This window comes from Berghia stephanieae, chromosome 10 (assembly GCF_034508935.2).
Source record: "Berghia stephanieae isolate SIO BIC M18660-M18661 chromosome 10, UCSD_Bste_1.3, whole genome shotgun sequence".
NCBI classification, from domain to species: Eukaryota; Metazoa; Mollusca; class Gastropoda; order Nudibranchia; family Aeolidiidae; genus Berghia; species Berghia stephanieae.
In genome coordinates this window covers 16,090,788-16,099,854 of record NC_088369.1, presented here as the reverse complement: position 1 = coordinate 16,099,854, position 9,067 = coordinate 16,090,788, and positions in this window count along the sequence as shown.

Genomic DNA, 9,067 nt, shown 5'->3' with positions numbered 1-9,067 from the left:
AGTGCAGATGGTTTGTAACCTCAAGGTGAAGGTCAGTGAATCAAGGAACGATAAATCAAAGACCGAGTGAATAAAGCGGCGTACGTGCCAAAACTAACATGGATTATTTCCCTTTTCTATCCATACACCCCCCCACCCCTTTTCCACTCTCCCCCCCCCCCCCCCCCCCCCCCTCGGCTCCAAAACGTACAAGAGTTACAGGTTCCGAAAGCCAGGTTAGTTTGGCTAATAACTCCGGTGTCGAGAAATTGGTTCCAGCTCTCCAGATTGCTATGTTCCAGCCCAATGAACGGCGTCATCGCATCAGAGAATTTTCACGCTCTCTCACGCTCCAGTGAGTACCAACTCTATCTTGGCACCAGGTGACATTATGGGCAGATGAGGATCATACGCTTGCGAGTGTTGACTTCAAGAAATAACGAAAAAAAATGGATAGGCTACGTATTCCAGCTAGATGTAAAAACAAGATACCATCGTGGCGATGAGGTCAACAGGACGGCACTGTCAATGTCTTAGTGATACCGGTGTACCACGCGAGAATGACTCTATCGCCAAAAAGACTCTAGAGTTAAATTGGCGTACGCGAGACAGACTCTAGAGTTAGCCTCGCGTACGCCAATTTAACTATAGAGGATTTTTTTTGGGCAGAGTCATTCTCTTGTTGTACACAGAAACTAACGTGTCAGTACTAGATTTAAAAAGTTTTTTTTCTTTGAAATACTGTGAATCATCTCTTACTTTGTGACGCTGTTGTTTTGTACTTTTTATTTCATTAAAAAAATATATATATATATTTTGTCGTTAATAAGGAAAAGTCAAATTTTAGGATGGTTTCAAAAAAAGACTCTAGTGTTAAATTGGCGTACGCGAGACAGACTCGGCCGCGATATTAACTCTAGAGTGTGCCTCGCGTATGCCAATTTCACTCTAGAGTCTTTTTTTGGTAGAGTCATTCTCGCGTGGTACACCGGGCCGCAGAACTTGTCGATTAAAAGTAAAAACAAAACTGAATAGAAAAGCTTTGAAAAAAAAAAAGAACTAAATGCCAAACATGTTACGTTTCGGCTCAAAACCCTTTTTCTATAAATTTCTTAACCATTAGTTGAAGACTATTAATATGGTGTTGATAAGTCACGTGTCTTTACAAGCAATTACAGCATTTTGGTTTTAGAGATTTTCAGCGCTTGCAAAGCTTAAAAACAAACAAATAAACAGAGAAACTTTTAGATAGAGCAATATCCACTAAAAGTGCTCAAGGCGCTTTACAAAGGGCCCCCCCTGGACAACAGCAACATGTAACATGGAGAACGAGACATGAAGCCTGTTAAGCGATATTACAATGTTTTTGGGGGACAGGGACGACGCCGTTAACTCACATGAGTACAGTGAGAGAATGTGAGTAAAAAGCCTTTTCCAAGGACTTAACAATGCGCTGAGCGAGGCTCGAAAGTTGGACCTACCAATCCGAAAGCTAGTGTCATACTACAAGACCACATAGTCGCACAAAAGGCAGGGTTGCCAGATTAATTTCAGGCATTGGATTGAAAAAATCTGCCATATACCACAAAAATCTGCCAAACCGTACTATTTATAGTACCCCCTTTGAAAACTCATCAGTTTTGTTAAACAAAACATTCGAAAGGCCGATGTCATAATGTTTTTTTTCATTTCCCAAGTTTAAAAAAAACACTAACACATAAAAATTGCCATGGAAAACGTAGAAAATAAAATCTGCCAAATATCTACCAAACTGCCAAACCGTTTTTTTTCTTCTGCGAGACGACTTCAAATTCTGACAAAAGAAGGACATTTGGCAGAAAATCTGCCAAATTGGCAACCCTGACAAAAGGTGCTAACATGTCAGGGGTTGTGATTGATTTATTGACCACCTGCTACTCTCGTACGAGTGTGGTTGATAGTGTGCACTTGGAATCTTCATCTGTTTCCTATTTGACCCAGTTCCCCTTTGTCTTCCCTTTTCTTAGGTGCTTTAATTGTAATTCTATAACTTTTTACGTTCCCATTTTCTTCCTTTTCCCTGGCGTTGATATGACCTTAACCCTCTCCTTACCACCTATTGGAAAATCGTCACATTTGTTACGATCCAACTATCATTTTTCTAAACCAGATTTCATTTCTATTTGCTATAGCTATAAAAACTTAACATTTTGTAATAGAGCTCATGTTATCGAACAATAGAATGTGCTTGTTGCTGTTTTGTATTAGTAAGAAATGTCTCTTTTTTGTGTTGGATGGGTGTAAAGTTTTGGGGAAATTTTGAAAATGGTTGGTAAGGAGAGGGTTAATGTGTTGCAAGGGCAGTAAAACCCTTAAAAACAAACACACATCCAAATACACCAGCCTTTGTAGTGGAGTCGTCCTGTAGTCTGGTAGAATCACTAGCATCAATCTACCTGCTTCAATCTGGGGAAGACACAACGTTGGACATGACTATTCTATAGATAGTATGCAGATGACGTCACTCAGGCCTTTGTTATGGTTTTTGCCATCCGCGTTTGTGAGTTGTTCTCACTAAACTGTATTAACCAGACTATAAAAGTTCATGGTTACACAGAGTTTGTGTGTTGGTCCGTTATACTTCCGGATGGCAATGTTGTGAACTCCTTGGCCAAGCGCATTCTATCTATAGGGAGAGAGAGAGAGAGAGAGAGAGAGAGAGAGAGAGAGAGAAAGAGAGTGAGAGAGTGAAAGAGAGAGGGAGAGAGAAATAAAGATAGACAGTGAAAGAGAAGAGAGACATAGAGAAAGAGAGAGAAAGAGAGAGAGAGAGAGAGAGAGAGAGCGAGAGAGAGAGAAAGAGAGTGAGAGAAAGAGAACGAGAGAGAGAATGAAAGTGAGACAGAGAGAGAGAGAGAGAGAGAGAGAGAGAGAAAGAGAGAGAATGAAAAAGAGAGAATGTGTGTGAGAGAAAGAAAGAGTGAGAGAGCGTGAGACAGTGAGTGAGAGAGAGATAGAGAGAGAGAGAGAGAGAGAGAGAGAATGAGAGAGAGGGTGTGTGTGAGACAGAGAGTGTGAGAGACAGAGAGCGAGAGAGAGAGAGAGAGAGTCAGAGAGAGAGACATTATCATTATTATTATTATTATTATTATTATTATTATTATTATTATTATTATTATTATTCATTATTATTATTAATATTATTATTATTATTATTATTATATTATTATTATTATTATTATTATTGTTATTATTATTATATTATTATTATTATTATTATTATTATTATTATTATTATTATTATTATTATTATCTTTATATCATTATTGTTATTATCTTTATTATTATTATCATCATTATCATTATTATTATTATTATCATTATCATTATCATCATTATCATTACTATTATCATCATTAGCACATTAAACGCCATGTCCTTGGGTAAGACACTCTGTACACACACATTATCCAACTGGAAGCAACAAGGGTGAATGATTAGTTGGCAATGGATACATTAAATCTAATAGTAATAGGCTTGACATGGACCTAATGGTCAGCCCTAAAACCCTGATTGTCATGGTGTCATTGATGTACTGTAACTGTAAATACTCTCAAACAACGTCTATTCTTTTGCAGATCTGCTATCCATTGACCAATATGGACCTATTGGTCAGCACTATAACCCATACTGTTATGGTGTCATTGATGTACTGTAAATACTCTCAAGCAACGTCTATTCTTTTGCAGATCTGCTATCCATTCAATTTCCAGTCCGTAGTTAGTTCACTACTGAAGGAAAAGTAATCAAAGTTTTAAAAAAAAAACACAGATACGTCAGGTCAAGGTGTTGAACTTCAAAAAGATGCACAGCAGGCAACCTGTACTCCAGAAAATGTAAATCTAATTTAATACGGTATGAATGAAGTGTTTGTATAAATGTTCTTATCACCATTTTAAAAGAAGGGAAATCACATACGTTATCTATTTCTCTCTCTCTCTCTCTTTCTCTCTCTCTCAATCTCTCTCACTCTCTCTCTCTCTCTCTTTCTATTTCTCTTCTCTCTCTCGCTCTCTCTTTCTCTCAATATCTCTCTCTTTCTCTCTCTCTTTCTCTCTATCAATCTCTTTTTATTTCTCTCTCTCTCTCTCTCTCTCTCTCTCTCTCTCCTCACTCTCTCTCTTTTCACTCTCTCCTCTTTCTCTCTCACTCTCTCTATCTTCCCTCCTCTCTCTTCTCTCCTTCTCTTCTTCTCTCTATCTCTCTCTCTTCTCTCTCTCTTCTCTCTCTCTCATCTCTTCTCTCTCTCACTCTCTCTCTCTTTCTCTCAATATCTCTCTCTCTCTCTCTCTCTCTCTCTCTCTCTCTCTCTCTCTCTCTCTCTCTCTCTTCTCTCATTTCTCTCTCTCTCTTCTCTCTCTCTCTTCTATCTCTCTCTCAATCTCTTCTTTCCTCTCTCTCCTCTCTCTCTCTCTCTCATCTCTCTCCTCTCTCTCTTTCTCTCTCTCTTCTCTCTCTCTCTCTCTCTTTCACTCTCTCTCAATCTCTCTCACTCTCTCTTTCTCTCTCTCTCTCTCCTTCTCTCTCTTCTTTTCTCTCTCTCTCTCTCTTTCACTCTCTCTCAATCTCTCTCTCACTCTCTCTCTTTCTCTCTCTCTCTCTCTCGCTCTCTCTCTTTCTCTCAATATCTCTCTCTCTTTCTCTCTCTCTTTCTCTCTCTCTCTCAATCTCTTTCTATTTTTCTCTCTCTCTCTCTCTCTTTATCGCTCTCTCACTCTCTCTCTCTCTCTCTTTCTCTCTCTCTCTCTTTCACTCTCTCTCAATCTCTCTCTCACTCTCTCTCTTTCTCTCTCTCTCTCTCTCTCTCTCTCTCTCTACATATATATATATATATATATATATATATATATATATATATATATATATATATATCTTCCTTTTCCGCCCCCTCCTCGTTCTGGCTGGTTCAAGTCTCCAGAGTGATCAAAGGAATGAACGGAGATTGTCGAAAATAGCAAGTATTGACATAATAATAATAATAATAATAATAATAATAATAATAATAATAATAATAATAATAATAATAATAATAATAATAATAATAATAATAATAATAATAATAATAATAATAATAATAATAATAATAATAATAATAAAAATAATAATAAATAATAATAATAATAATAATAATAATAATAATAATAATAATAATAATAATATAATAATATTAATAATAATAATAAAATAATAATAATAATAATAATAATAATAATAATAATAATAATAATAATAATAATAATAATAATAATAATAATAATAATAATAATAATAATAATAATAATAATAATAATATAGATGATATATAATAATAATAATAATAATAATAATAATAATAATAATAATAATAATAATAATAATAATAATAATAATAATAATAATAATAATAATAATAATAATAATAATAACGATGTTGTTTAGAGCCAGTTACTAAGTTACCATGCGTCATTACGAGGGAAGTGACGTTACGACTGTTGAAGCGTATTCAGGGGAGTGAATTTGGTAGATAATGTATTCACTGGATCCGAACAAGCGGGTATCTATCCCATCAATAAAACTCTATCCATTCACAACTTTAGGGAATGAGATTAGCGGAAGAGTAGCGTCCCTTGATTGGACGTCACCGGCGGAGAAGTTATTAGAGAGAGAGAACATCAATATGGTTTTGCGCGTGCGTCTCTCGTCCTCGCTTCCGGTGAAAGTGGCATGAGACACTTCACCGAAAGCGAGGACGAGAGAGACGCATGCGCAAAACCATGTGACGTTCTCTCTGTAAGGTGACGTCCAATCAAGGGACGCTACTCTTCCGCTAATCTCATTCCCTATAGATAGTATGTGCTTGGCTAAGAAGTTCATAGCATTGCCATCCGGAAGTATAACGGACAAACACACAAAACTATGTGTAATCATGAACATTTAACGTCTGGATAATACCGTTTAGTGAGTATTACTCATTAACGCCAATGGCAAAAACCAATAACAAAGACCAGAGTGACGTCAACTTCATTCTATCTATACGGCTTGTGCTAGGACACTCGCCTTCAGTCCATTCACTCCCTCATGGAGGCGGGGACAAACACTCCTCTGAGCTTGGGTTGCCAGATTATTTTCAGGCATTCTGCCAACTGGATTAAAAAAATCTGCCAAATACCACAAAAATCTGCCAAACCGTACTATTAATACTACCCATTTGAAAACTCTTCAGTTTTGTTAAACAAAAAATTCGCAAGGCCTATGTCATTTTTTTTTATTTCCCAAGTTTTAAAAAATCACTAATACATAAAAATTGCCATGGAAAACGTGGAGTAGACCTATACATGATATATAAATAATATCGGAAAATAAAATCTGCCAAATATCTGCCAAATTGCCAAAACGTTTTTCTCTGCCAGACGACTTCAAATTCTGTCCCCAAAAAAGGACATTTGGCAGAAAATATGCCAAATTGTCAACCCTGACGCGTACCTGATGTGGGCAAGAACCCGAAACGGCAGAGCATCTAGTTGACCGGTGTGTTGTGACGATGCTACCGGGCGGATTGGGTCGATCGTCATAACATAGTAGTGTGAGAACCCTGCTGTCTTCAGTCCCACTCACAACTTTGTCATCCGGAAGTATAACGGACCATCACACAAAACTATGTATAACCATGAACTTTTATAGTCTGGTTCATACAGTTTAGTGAGAAGTATTCATAAACGTGGATGGCAAAAAACAAAAACAAAGACCTGAGTGACGTCATCTTCGTTCTATCTATACGGCTTGTGCTAGGACACTCGTCTTCAGTCCCCACTCCAAGAAGCGACGCATAGTTAGTTGAGTCCTTGGAAAAGATTCTTTACTCACATTCGCTCACCATACTCAGGTGTAAAATGAGTAGCCGACAAGACCTGGCCGTTAATTAACAGCGTTTTATCTGTCGGGAAATATTGTGATACATTAATAGGCGTCATGTCATGCCTTGTCCTTCATGTTCAAGTAGCTGCTGTCTTGCAAAACCTTTAGTTTGATCACGCTTAGTGTATATTGCGCTATATAATTGCTCAAGTTTGTTTTGTTGTTTTTCTAACCATCTCCTCACCAGCCATTTTCAGGATTTTCCCCAAAACTTCACACCCAACTAACACAAAAATATATTTTTTATCACTCAGACATAATAGAAGTAAAATTATTGCCATACATAGCTAGTTTCTTTAGCACAACATACCCTACAACACACTGTTCAGTTTATTTAAATTTTACGATGTACAAAATAAGTTTGAATAAGAATAATAATAATAATAATAATACACATTTATATAGCGCTCATTCTCGTGTAAAACACAAGCTCTGGGCACTTTACAATATAAATATCAATTTTAAGTGAAAAAATAAAAAAATAAAATAATAACAACAATAACAATCCATAGCCAAATCAAGGATTCATATAGAGTCAAGAAAAACAAATACAGTAAAAATGTGTCTTGAGATTCTTTTTAAAAGTAGGTAAAGACTTGCACTCCCTCAGACCACGTGGTAGTTCATTCCAAATCTTGGGGCCGAAACAAGCAAACGATCTATCACCAAATTTTGTTCTTGATCTTTTTTCCGAAATTTTCGTTTGGTCATTACATGATCTTAAAGTGTAATTTTCAAATTTACACATGACTACGTGATCTGTGAGATATGCCGGTGCTATACCAGCCAAACACTTATAAACAAGACACGCTGCTTTGTAATATGTGCGCTTTTCAATGGGCAACCAGTGGAGAGAGGCCAACAAAGGGGTTGCATGATCAAATTTTTTTTTGCCAAAAACTAATCTTGCTGCACTGTTTTGCAGTAGTTGCAATTGTTTAATAGAAGCCTGAGGCAAGTTGACAAGCAGCGAGTTACAATAGTCTAGTTTCGAAAAAATGAGGGAAACAACCAATGTTTTACATGTTCCAATTGCAATATACTGACGGATCGAACTGATTTTCTTCAATTGAAAGTATAAAGATTTACAGAGAGCAGAAATGTGAGCTGACATTTTCATTTCTGAATCAAAATAGACACCCAAATTTTTCACAGTCTTTGAAACTTTGATCTTTTCACCCCCAATCAACACCTCAAGACCATCATTCACCTTCAACTGCCCTCTATTTCCCACAATCATCACTTCTGTTTTTGACTCATTCATTTTCAACTTGTTTGCATCCATCCACTCTTTCACATCCGTCACACATTCTTCCACACGTTTCACAATATTTTCGAGATTTTTAGTTTTATCAGTAGCATAAAGTTGCGTATCATCTGCATAGAGATGATAGCGCAGCCCATGACCAGTGATGACATTAGATAATGGAGAAGTATACAAAACAAAAAGAATTGGACCCAAAACAGAGCCTTGAGGAACACCAAAAGACAATGTATGTTGACGAGAAAGTTTATCTAAAATCATAACCTGTTGCTTTCTGCCATCTAAATAAGATTCAAACCACTACAAGACAGTCCCAGACAAGCCAAAGGTTATATTAAGTCGTTTAATGAGAATACCGTGATCAATAGTATCAAACGCCGCCGAAAGGAATAAGACAAAGGTTGGTTGTATCGTAACGAATGTGACGATTTTCCTATACTTGGTAAGGAGAGGGTTAAAACTCATCCTCAACTTCATTTTCCTATAGATAGTATGCGCTTGTCTGCGAAGCTCACAACATTGCCATCCGGAAGTATAAAGGACCAACACACAAAACTCTGTGTAACCCTGACCTTATATAGTCAATTTAATACAGTTTAGTGAGCATGACTCAATAACGCGGAAGGCAAAAAACAATAACAAAGACCTGAGTGACGTCAACTTCGAACTATTTATAGATGTTATTCCCAGCATCAATATCATTCCACCATCTTACACTGTTTCACATTCGTTGCTCGCGCTTGTTGTGTACGGTCGAGTTGTTAAAGAGGTTTGTTTGGTGAAGAGAATTCCACGGTTCCATCCAACCGTCCATGATTCGAACCAGACCGCAGCAGACGGACATGAACTGGTTCCATCCGGAAGTGAACACTGGCCGTACAATTCCATTAA